Source organism: Lissotriton helveticus, chromosome 3_1 (assembly GCF_964261635.1).
Source record: "Lissotriton helveticus chromosome 3_1, aLisHel1.1, whole genome shotgun sequence".
Taxonomy (NCBI): Eukaryota; Metazoa; Chordata; class Amphibia; order Caudata; family Salamandridae; genus Lissotriton; species Lissotriton helveticus.
The window spans coordinates 1,549,046,460-1,549,057,523 of NC_136061.1; positions in this window are offsets into that span (position 1 = coordinate 1,549,046,460).

Below are 11,064 nucleotides of genomic sequence, written 5' to 3' on the forward strand. Positions count from 1 at the left end.
TGGGCGGAGGAAAACGAAGTCATGAGCGACTTGCAATATGGTTTCCAAAAAGGGATTGGCACAATCGAGCAAGGCCTAAATCTGATGTTATTACAACATAAATATACAAGGATCAAGTCGGAACGCTTGTATTTTACTTTTGTGGATCTTTCATCTGCGTTCGACTGCGTGTCACACGCCAAATTGTGGGCAGTAATGAAAAGTTTGGGAGTGGACATCACCATCATCTCTTTCCTGAGGGAACTTTACAGCGGAGCAACAGCTTCTGTTCGCTACGGTAGAGGGGGTGAATGCTCCAGACAATTTAGTGTGGGTCGCGGAGTGCGTCAAGGTTGTGTTTTAGCACCTTTTCTTTTCCTCCTCTACATAAATGGGCTTGAGCATCATCTGCTGCATGAGTGCAGGGATATGCCCAGGGTGGGGAGGAGGGCAATCCCTGCGCTCATGTATGCGGATGATGCTGTGCTTATGGCACGTACACCTCAAGCTCTGCAAAAACTAGTAGTAAGTTTTGAGAACTTTATGCTGAATCTAGATTTGCAAGTAAATTGTAGTAAAACCTTTACAATGAACTGTGGTCCTAAATCAGGTAAATCGATGAAACGGATGTTTTTAAATAATGTTCCTTTAGACAACACCTCAACCTTTTCTTACTTGGGCATCTTATTCCATGAGTCAGGTTCCTGGACAAGTGCAATTAAGGCCAGAACTCTTTTATTTATGAAAACGATCATGGCTTTAAAGAACTTTGTTAGAAAATTGGGCAGAAAGCTGATAAAAGAAATGTTAACCATTTATAAAGCAACATGCTTATCTGTGGCTATGTATGGCTCAGACTTGTGGGGGTATGCAAATGTCGATCCAATCCAGGTGGTGGAAAATAAATTTATGAGGGAAGTTCTTGCAGTACCACAGTGTGTTGCCACATATAATTGTCACGCTGAACTTGCTCAATCTCACATAACAGACATTATTAAAATTCAACCTATCCTGTTGTGGCACAGGGTATGGACCACAAATGAATGTGTCATGAACCGGGCCATTCTGCAAGACACCCTCAGCCTGGACCACGTGGAGAGATCACAGTGGCTGGGATACGTTAAGTCAGTTTTTCAGTTTTTAACGTCTTTATTTCGATTTTTCATCATAAAAGACACATATATACAAAAAATTTACATAATCTACAATGGATACATCAGAGTCATAACGATATAAATATTTAAATACATGTAGTAATCAAAAAAAAGAAAGGAAGAGAAACAAAACCAATCCATTGAAGACAAAACAAATAAAGTTAAGATCTCAATTAAACGTGCATATAAAGACGTCGAGAAAGATAATAAAATCATTTGATCATATATAAAATTAGCAGATCATCAATACTATTAAATTCATAGACCAAGGAAACAGTCAGGGAACATAGTATACAGGTTATTTGGATCGTGATTTATGAACTGATTGACTTGATTGACTTAGACCTTATCAGCCAAGCCCACCCGAGGAATTTCGCCACCCCTATAGTTAGCCATTCAGAAGTATTCGTTTTCAAGGTGTACAATGCTTCACTGCTCACTCGGGTGTTTAGTCTAGAACATACAGGTTTCAGCCACTTATTACGGGGTTCGCAATAGGCAGTACAGACAAATAAAAAATGGCCTAGTGTTTCTTCACAAGCGGCACAACAGGGACAGAGGCTAGACTCCCGCCTCTGCCAGCCGCTACTAAAGGCCCTCAGGGGCAACGAGCCCACACGGAACTGATGATACAGTTTCCTGTCTAATGTTTTAAGGATTGCATCCCAATATACTTCTTTATTAGGAATTACTTTGTGGAGCAAGAACTGGCCTGTCAAGTTATACGTTAAGTGCTTCCTGACTGACATTGGATGCTATTCTTATTTTTCGGATCCATCTACAATGGACAGCATCTCAAGGAGCACATTGAAAGCCCTCTGCCTGGATCATCTTGAGGATAAGAGGAGGAGAGTTGAAACTCTGAAACACTCAGTCCACTCACACCTCCTTACTCTATGTGAGACTAAGTCTGTACAGCCATGCCTATCTCTGCCCATGACAAACTATGACCGCTTTCTTTTAACTCGATTTAGATTTTGTATATTTTTTAGACTGGTGTCCTTTCCCACTATGAACTCATGGAAACGTATATTGCCCACTTGTCCATGTGATGGCAATTCACAACAATCAGATATCCATATCCTTTTCTTTTGCAGATTTTATAGTGCCTCTCGTAGTGAAATTATCGTCCCTTTTTAAAAAAATATGAACTTAACCAGATGCCGCCCAGCTTTTTTAGAGGTCCAGAGAATGGATACGGTTTTAACTGTAACTGTGGTTTTAAATTTTTTAAAAAGTGTTTCTAAATCACGGAAACAAATGGTATTGGAAATGGCATAAACCTTTTCCTACAGAATAACTGTCTATTTGATCTCGTTCACTGAACACCCACTGAGAGTTGTAATCACTGTAACCTGTTTTCTTTTATGTCTGTTACTTTTATGGTTATTTGTTTTTAACCGAATAAAGTTCTTTGAAACTGAAACTGAAGTGGTGGGGGAGGTATGATTCCACCCTCCTAGAGGGTGAAATATGACAGCACCGGTACACCCGGTACCAGCTTTCTCATCCCTGGCATCACATGATGGATGCTGCCAGCCAAAGACACAAGTCTGCCCTCCTGCTGCTGTATGTAACTCCGGCAGAGGAGGCTGGACAATAGATTTCCTGCCACAGGGAGGTGTGACCACCTCCCAGACAGGCTCTAGTGTATTGAGGCTGGGTGGGTGCACTCCAAGAGTGCTTTGATGTCTGCACTGGGGGCACATTTGGTGTCCCGGTGCATAGTCCAGCTCAAACTGGTTTCAGGGGCTGCCAGCCCCTGCTCTGACGTGAAACTTGACAAAGGACATGGGTGTAGCCACCCCTCTGTCCTGATCCTCCCATAGGTGGTTCCTCAGAGTTTGTCCCACCCCTTCCTTGGGTATAGAGTAGGAACCCCTGACTACAGGATTTTAGATTTTACCTGGACTAAACTCTGCTACAGAAACCAAGTACTTCAATGATCTGCACGACGCTGGATCACTGAAGGATCTCCCTTGGAGTAAAGGAGTTACTCCCCTGCAAGGCAGGCACCTGAAACGCATCTGACCATTTTGCATCTATGCAGCTCCTAATGGACTCTGAAGAATTTGCAACACAGGAGGTGGGTTCCCAAGCTTCCCTGAGACCGATCCGTGCTCTCAGCAAACCTGAGACCCACAGTCCTCATGGGGACCATGCAACCTGAACCCCTGGACACCAGGAACATTTGCAGCAGCATATGCTTTTTGGCAATATCTGAGGCTGTGCTTTGGGCTACTTGTAGTCCAAGCCCCGAGCAGCGTTTCCACTGAAGATCACCAGCCTACACTCCAAGACTGTTCCGTGGGCTGGTGTTTTGTGATTACTCTCGAGGCCCCTTTGCGATCCCTGGTCTGTCGACCTGTGGGTCCCTGAGAAGGTAACCTTAACTTTCCACGTGCTTTCCTGGTTGCACCATGAGTGCCCTGACTCTCCATAGCTTGGGGAGTCCCAAGGACCTTGCTGGTCGTCACCGAAGCATCTTTTCTCTGACCGCATGGGTTGCAGTTGCCAAGGCTTGTTGGTCTCCAATCTGGACACCGACCCCCCCAGCACTCTACATCCTTCATGGGACAGCTTGGGAACATACTTAGGTCACCATCAACGTCTCCTGGTCCCCGTGGCTGCAGAGTCAAGCTTCACCTCTTTGCACCTGAGGCACCTGACATCGGTGGGCATTCGTCTACAGAGCCCCTGGTCACTGGCAAGTGACCCAGACTCTGTCCCCTCTGCTTTCAGGTTCTTCTCATCTCCAATCCAGGCTTGGATCACACCGGACACTTTCCTTCTTCACGGCAGCAGCACTTTGAAGCATCTCGCCATTGAAAACGACGAAGATTCCCGACACCATTTGACACCTATGCACCTTGCTTCCCTGGGTGAGGTAACACGAGTACTCCGATGCTCACATGGGTGCTGGCCTTAGAACCTTCTAAGTCTAAAAAGGTTTGCTCAAAGTCCTCTTCTAAGTCTCCTTATACTCTTAAATTCCAACCGCGACTTTCACATGGGATTGTACGGAGCTCGCGACTATGTTATCACACTGCACGCGTCCCCCGTGGGTCCCCTGTGTCACTACCTTGGGTGGTTCCTTGGGGTCCCAGCAATTCTGCATGCTCTGGGCATTGTGTCTAGTCAAATCTGGGTTGTTATACCATTTTCTTAATATATGGTTTGGCCTCCGCCTTTGGCCCACTATGTTATGTGCTATTTACTGTTGTTCTAGTGTTTTGATATTATGTATCTTGCTTTCTAATCTCATAAAGAAGTTAGTAGAGAGTGTTTAGTAATTTTTTTTTTTTTTAAGTCCTCATCGAGCAAAATCCCTTAAGGTAAGGAGGAGTTAAAGGCCCCAGTGTCTATTCAGAGCTTTGGTAACGGGGGCCCCGGATTTGTCTTGAAAGACACAGTTTCTGACCATGTCCTTTTGGGGCCTTCTTTTGTCCGAACCGAAAGGTTCACGATTTTCGGCAGTGGGGGGAGCTAGTCATTATGACTACTCTGATCAAGTGATTGGCTTGAAATCGTAGTCTCTTTTGCCTTAATCATTGGACCCTCGGATAGATTGTAAATTGTACCTTTCCCACAGGTTCCAGTATCTATTTTTCTTCGTGTGTTTCTTTTGAGTCTCAAGTTTATACACCCTTAATACTGAATTTAGCCAATCTGTGTGTTTTGGGGGGGATGTTTTAACCCAATTAATACAAATCTCTCTTCTTGCCTAAAGAATCAAGATAAAAATAATATTTTCCTCGTCTTTAGTTAGAGGCAGGGGTGTTTCCTTACTTGGTATCCCAAAAATAACCATTTCTGCGCTTACCTTTATCTGTCGATCTACCACGTCAGAGAGGATCTTACCGATCTGGACCCAGTAGCTGTTTAGTGCCTTGCAGGCCTGGAACATATGTACATCGCCGCCTCTTTCTTCTCCACATCTAGGACATTTCTTTTGTTCATTACTGGTTATTTTGGAAAGCCTTTTTGGTGACCAGTATGCTCTGTGGATCGTGAATAGATGGTTTTTCTTCAGGGGGCGGATTTTACTACCCGTGCCATGATCGTGTATGAAGAAAGCCAGAGGTTTGAGTGGTCTATATTGGGCATGTCTTTTTCCCAGATATCTTGTAGCTTTTTGTACTCTTCCTCTCCTGCTCTTATTAGGGCCCAGTACCAATAGGAGACCTCTTTTTTAAAGGTGGCTGGGTTCAAGAGTTTTTGTTCAATGATCTCGTCGCCTTGCAGTTTTTCTTTTAGCGTATTCGCCCAGCTATTTAGCTGGTAGAATTTAAATCTTGATATCGACCCCTGGGTTTCCTCGTATATTTTTTCCCATTCCACAATCAGTTTTTTTTCCCAAGAGCTGTCCCCAGTGGTCTATGCTATGCTTTCTTAGTGGGATTGATAGTGCATCTTTTAGACAATCAGGGGTGCCCGGTGATTCCCAGATTGGCGCATGTTTGCCAAAATACGGTATTTTAGTGTTCTTCTTATCTCCAGCCAAGATGCGGCCTTTATCATTTTAAGTTTTATTTTATTTTTAAATTTCGGATGGCCAAATTTGTATAGGTAGTGGTCTTCATTGGTGCCAATGAGTGCTTTTAGGTATGTAGGCCAGTTCTCCCATTCAGTTAGTAGGATCCTGGTGTTTTTGAACTGAAAGGATCTACAATATTCCAGTATATTAGGGCTGGCAAATCCCCCTTGTGTTTTGTTGCTTCTAAGTTTTTTCCAGGCTATTCGGACACCCTTAGCGGCCCAGATAAAACTAGATAGCTCTCCCTGAAGTTTTTTGATTTGGGTGGATTAGGGACCCTGCCACTGCCCCTAATCTTTGAGCCAGGATCTGTGTATATATTTTATAGTCCGTGTTCAAGAGGGAGATGGGCCTGTATGATTCGCAGTTTGGGGCCGATTATGATCGCGGACGGACTTGAGTCCGTCCGCGACCCCTGAGGAGGAGGGAACGTCCGCAAGGGCTGCGGCGTTCCCTCCGAGCATATTAGGATGTGACCGCCAAGGTGGCGGTCACATCCTCTATCTTTAACATTGCGGTGGGTGCAGCTTCAAGCTGCACCCGCCGCAAGGTTAAAAATGCATGCATCGCATTTGCATGCACAAAGCGGCAGGCACCGCGCAGTGCCTGCTGCTTTGAGCACGCAAATGCAGGGGGGTACCATAGGTATCCCCCATGTGCACCCCCCACCCTCCCTTCACCCAGGGGGCCCACAACGGGCCCCCGAAGTGAAAGTCTGTATGCTTTTCCACGGCGGAAAAGCCACCGCGGAAAAGCATGTCTGTGACACCATCCTAATATGGCTGGCGGTGTCTGATAGACACCGCCAGCCATGTTAGAGCTTTTCCGCCACGGTCGGAAGGCGACCGCGGCGGAAAAGCTGCGGACGGAATTCCAGACCCACCAGCCATCCTAATATGGCGGTGGGTCTTTGGAGGCTCCGCAGCGGTTTTTCCGCATCCTCCGGGCCGGCGGTGGCTTCCGCCGGCCCGGAGGATGAGGAAAAAACGCAATCATAATCGGCCCCTTTGTTGGGTCTTTCCCTGGTTTTAGAATAATATTGATGATTGCGTCATTCCATGAGTTTGGGAGTTTTTGGTTATCTTGAAATATGCAGTTTAGGAGTTCCGTAAGTGGAGCTAATAGTCTTTCTTGGAGATGTAAGTATAGTTCATTTGGTAGGGAGTCTGGGCCGGCAGCTTTTCCTCTTTTAAGCAATTTAATTGCAGTTCTGACTTTCTCTTTCGAGATCTCTTGGTTAAGGGCAAGCCTCTGTTCCTGTGAGGTCACTGGGTTAGTTATATTCGTTAGAAAGTGTTGAATTTGTTCCTCTGTGGTAAATAGGTCATCACTGTAGAGGTCTTCGAAGAAGCGTTTAAATTCTTGCCTAATTGTAGTACCTTCTGAGGTGTATCCTGTATTGTCCAATCTTTGTATATTTCTGATTATATTTGTAGTTTTTTCTGTTTTTGCTTTCCAGGCTAGGATCCTCCCGCATCCTTCCCCATATTCATAATGAGAAAGTTTACTAGCTTCCCATTTATCTCTTACTCTTATTTCCAGGAAGTCATGGAGTTCTGTTTTCTTAATTCTTATGTTTTCCTCTATGTCGGCGGTTAACTTGCTACAGTCAGCAGTTTTAAGGTCCAGTTCTAGCGATAGTATATCTTTTTCAATCTGTTTGACAAATAACTTCCTTTCTTTATTCCTGTACGATGCTATGCTGAGGAGTTTCCCTCTGATAACTGCTTTATAGGCAACCCAGGTAGTTTGTTTTGTAGTTCCGGCCTTGTTAAGATCAAAGAACAGTTTTGTTTCTTCTTCAAGGTTTTTGTTATAGTCCTCCACTAGGAATATACTCCTATCTACAGTCCACCTTTGGTGAAGTGCTGAAGTTTTAAGCATCAATATAAGTTGTACCGCTGAGTGGTCAGAAATATGTGCAGGGAACGGCTCGACCTTTTCTGTTTGTTCCACCAGATTCCTACTGATGAGAAAATAATCTATTCTGGAAGCGTGTCCTAATCTTTTGTTCTTATACGTGAATCGATGGTTTATATTACCTTTTTCTTTCCATACATCGACCAGGCCCAGGTCCTTCATATAACGCCCTATACATTCTCTCATATTTGGCAAGTAGGGGAGGTTCTTTGTGGGGTGTCTGTCTTCTGAGGGATTTAGTAAGATATTAAAGTCTCCTCCCATTATTATTGGGGAGTTGGTTGCTAGGAGGTTGACATATAGCTTCTTTAGTGGTTCAGGGTCATCCGAATTTGGTCCATAGTAGCCGACCAGGGTATATTCATTGTTAGAGATCATTGCCGTCATGATGGCCCATCTGCCTTTTCTGTCGACTTCTGTTTTTCTGATTACTGCTTTCAAAGATTTTTTTAAGATGATTGCGACTCCTTTTATATTACAGTTTTGATTCGTACAGATACAGTGCTCTATCCAACCCTCAGTTTTACATATTGGTTCCCACTCCTCCTTCGTTAAATGTGATTCCTGGATTAAAATTACTTTGCTATTACATTCTTTTAAGTACTCCAATATTTTCATTCTCCGTGATTTAATTCTCATTCCATTCGTATTCCACGTTAATATTTTTAGTTCCTTTTCTGTTTTCCTATTACTGGCCATCATCATTGGTCTTGTCCTTATCTCTCTCTTCTGGGCCTTTGTACTCCTCTAATGTTGCTGTTTGGACTTTATTTTTTTCATTTTTTTCCTTATTTTGCTCCCCACCGTGTGCTTTATTTTTTTCTTTTTTCGTGCTTGTGTGTAGTTTCCTTCCCCTCACCCTGGAGAAGCCTCCTTTTCATTCTTTTTTCTGGGCATTGAGACTGCCCCTTTCGAGCTCCTTGCCTTTGGTTTGTTCAAGTTTAGCTTTTCTTTTTCTTTTCCCACCGGTATATTAGCCATTTTACTTCTTTCTCCTCCTCTCCCCCCCCCCCCAATCTTTAATGGTGGTGCATAATTTGTTTCCTATTTTGAGCGAGTTTGGTCTTCCTGCTGGGTCTTGATTTGTTCGATTAGCCCTGCCACTTCTTTCGGGTCTCTTATGTTGAACATTTTATTGTTCCACATGATTTTGAGAAGCGCTGGGAAGCGCATCTGCACATTCGCTCCGAGTGCCTTCAATTGGGGCATAAGTTGGCCGAGCTCCCATTGTCTATCTTGTGTTGTTTTAGATAGATCAGATCTAATTTTACAGGACCAGTCGTCCTTGGTGTATGATACAGCTTTAAGGCCTTCGCTAAGTATTCGCTCCTTCAGTGAGTAGGTCATGAAGTTGATTAGAACTTTTCTCGGGTTTTTTCTAAGTTTCCCCTTCCTAAAGGGGTCTCGATGTACCCTTTGGATGTCATCATTTAGATTTACAGATTTAGCCCAGGGGATTTTTTCCTATAGTAGCTGGATTATGAAGCCTTTAATGTCGTCACCTCCGAGTCCTTCCGGGATATTCAGGATTTTGATGTTGTTTCTCCTGGCGTGATTTTCCAGGGACTCCATTCTTTCACTGATCTCAGCTTCCTTAGTCTTGAGTTTTATGATTTCTTTGTGGTTTGCCTCTGTTTTCTTGTTAAGTACTTCGATTTCGCCTTCGGCTTGTGTCACCCTGTCGATGAGAGTATTTATTTTCTGATCCAGAGCCTCGCATACTTCCTGTATTTTGGACTGTTTTTTTTCAGAGGTTGCAAATTTAGTTCTAAGCTCCTTCATCATCTCTTCGAGAACGTTCTCAGGAATGGTAACACTCTTGGCAACTGTAGCTTCTGTGTTAAGTGTATCGTTTTTGGAGGGCGGAGGCGCTGCCGGCGGTGTTTGTGAGCAAGCCTGTGGGCATTTTTCCAGCGATGTCTTTGTTGTTTCATGTCGGTGCACACTTTCTTTTTCTTTTTCTACTTCCATTTCTGTTTCGTCGACTGATAGTGCCTGATATTTATTGCTTACTGTTAAGTCGAGTATTCCTTCGCTTGGTTTACGTTGCTGCTTCTGGTTCTCCGCCATTTTTAGATCCTGGGTCCTGCCTGTGTTGGGTAGACCTTTGTCCGTCGTTTCCCCTCCAGAAGCTTTATCAGATGTACGGTTCTTATTTTTGTCCTGAACTTTAAAATAGGACCTGAGTGAGGGGGTGATTTTTAAGGCGTTGCGACCTGTGGGTTTGAGCCTTGCTCTGGATTGAGGCGCTTGCGGTTGCCCTGAGACGTATCTCTTATTATTCCTTTTTTCCTCTCTGGAAGGGGCTCTAGCTGGCGACTGGTCTATTCTTTTCTCTTTAAGTGGTGTACTGGCTTTTATCTCCAAGTTTTTACTTCTTAGGCTGTACCACTTTCTCTCTTGAGCTGACTCCTCCTTGCTTCTGTTGGGAGGTTGCGTATTCTTGAGGTCTTCAGAGGGTTCCAGCTTATGTGGAGATGTTACTGTTTGATATTATGTATCTTGCTCTCTAATCTCATAAAGAAGTTAGTAGAGAGTGTTTATTTTATATATACCTTGTGTGGTTCTCCTTTCATTTGGTCATTCAGGAGTTTATAATCGGGTAAACCAAGTTGCTTTACATTCCTTCAAGACTTAGCCTGAAGGCTGCTCTCCATAGCTACCACTAGGATAGCTTTCAATAAAGGTTGTCTTTAACCTAATCATCAATAAGGGTTGTTTGGACTGGTACAAGATGCCCCCTATAACTAGTGGACAGCATTTACCAGGCTAACTTCTCACACTAACTTCATTTAGAGTGACTGCATACAGCCTTTTCACAATGTACATCCACACACAAGTTAATTCCCATTTAGTGCCAGGGTTTTTGTTATTTTAACTTTATTAATACCTTGAGTGTTGCCTTTGTTTGTAGAGCCTGATGTGCCTGATGTGATGGCAGGAGGCTTTCTACCAGATGAGTTTACAGGGCACATTCCCGCTTTATCTCTTCCTGCCTCCTGACAGTGCTGTTGCAAATGCCTTCATCTGGCAGCTGCTTTTTCACACTATGCCAGTAGCTCACATGTACTCTGAAAATAAGCTCATGAGGGTGCTCTATATTTGCAACCGTAGCTGTCTGTCTGTAATTACTTCTTTCTGTCTTTCTTACCTTACATCTTTCCTTTCTTCTTTTCTTTCTTGCCTTCCTCTTTCCTTCTTTTTTTATTCCTTTCATTTTCCTTTCTATCATTGCTTCTTTCTTTTCCTATTTTCTTATTTCTTTCTGTCCTTCTTTCCTTCACTCTTTCCTCCTTTCTTTGCTTCTTCCTTCACTACTCTTTCTTTCTTCAGACTTTCTTTCTCTCTTTCTTTCCTTTGTTCTTCTCTCTTTCCTTCGATTTTTCTTTCCTTCCTCCTTTCTTTCTTCAATTATTTTCTTCTTCCTTTTTTAATTCCTTTTTCCTCCTTTCTCTTTTCATTCTTTCTCTCCTC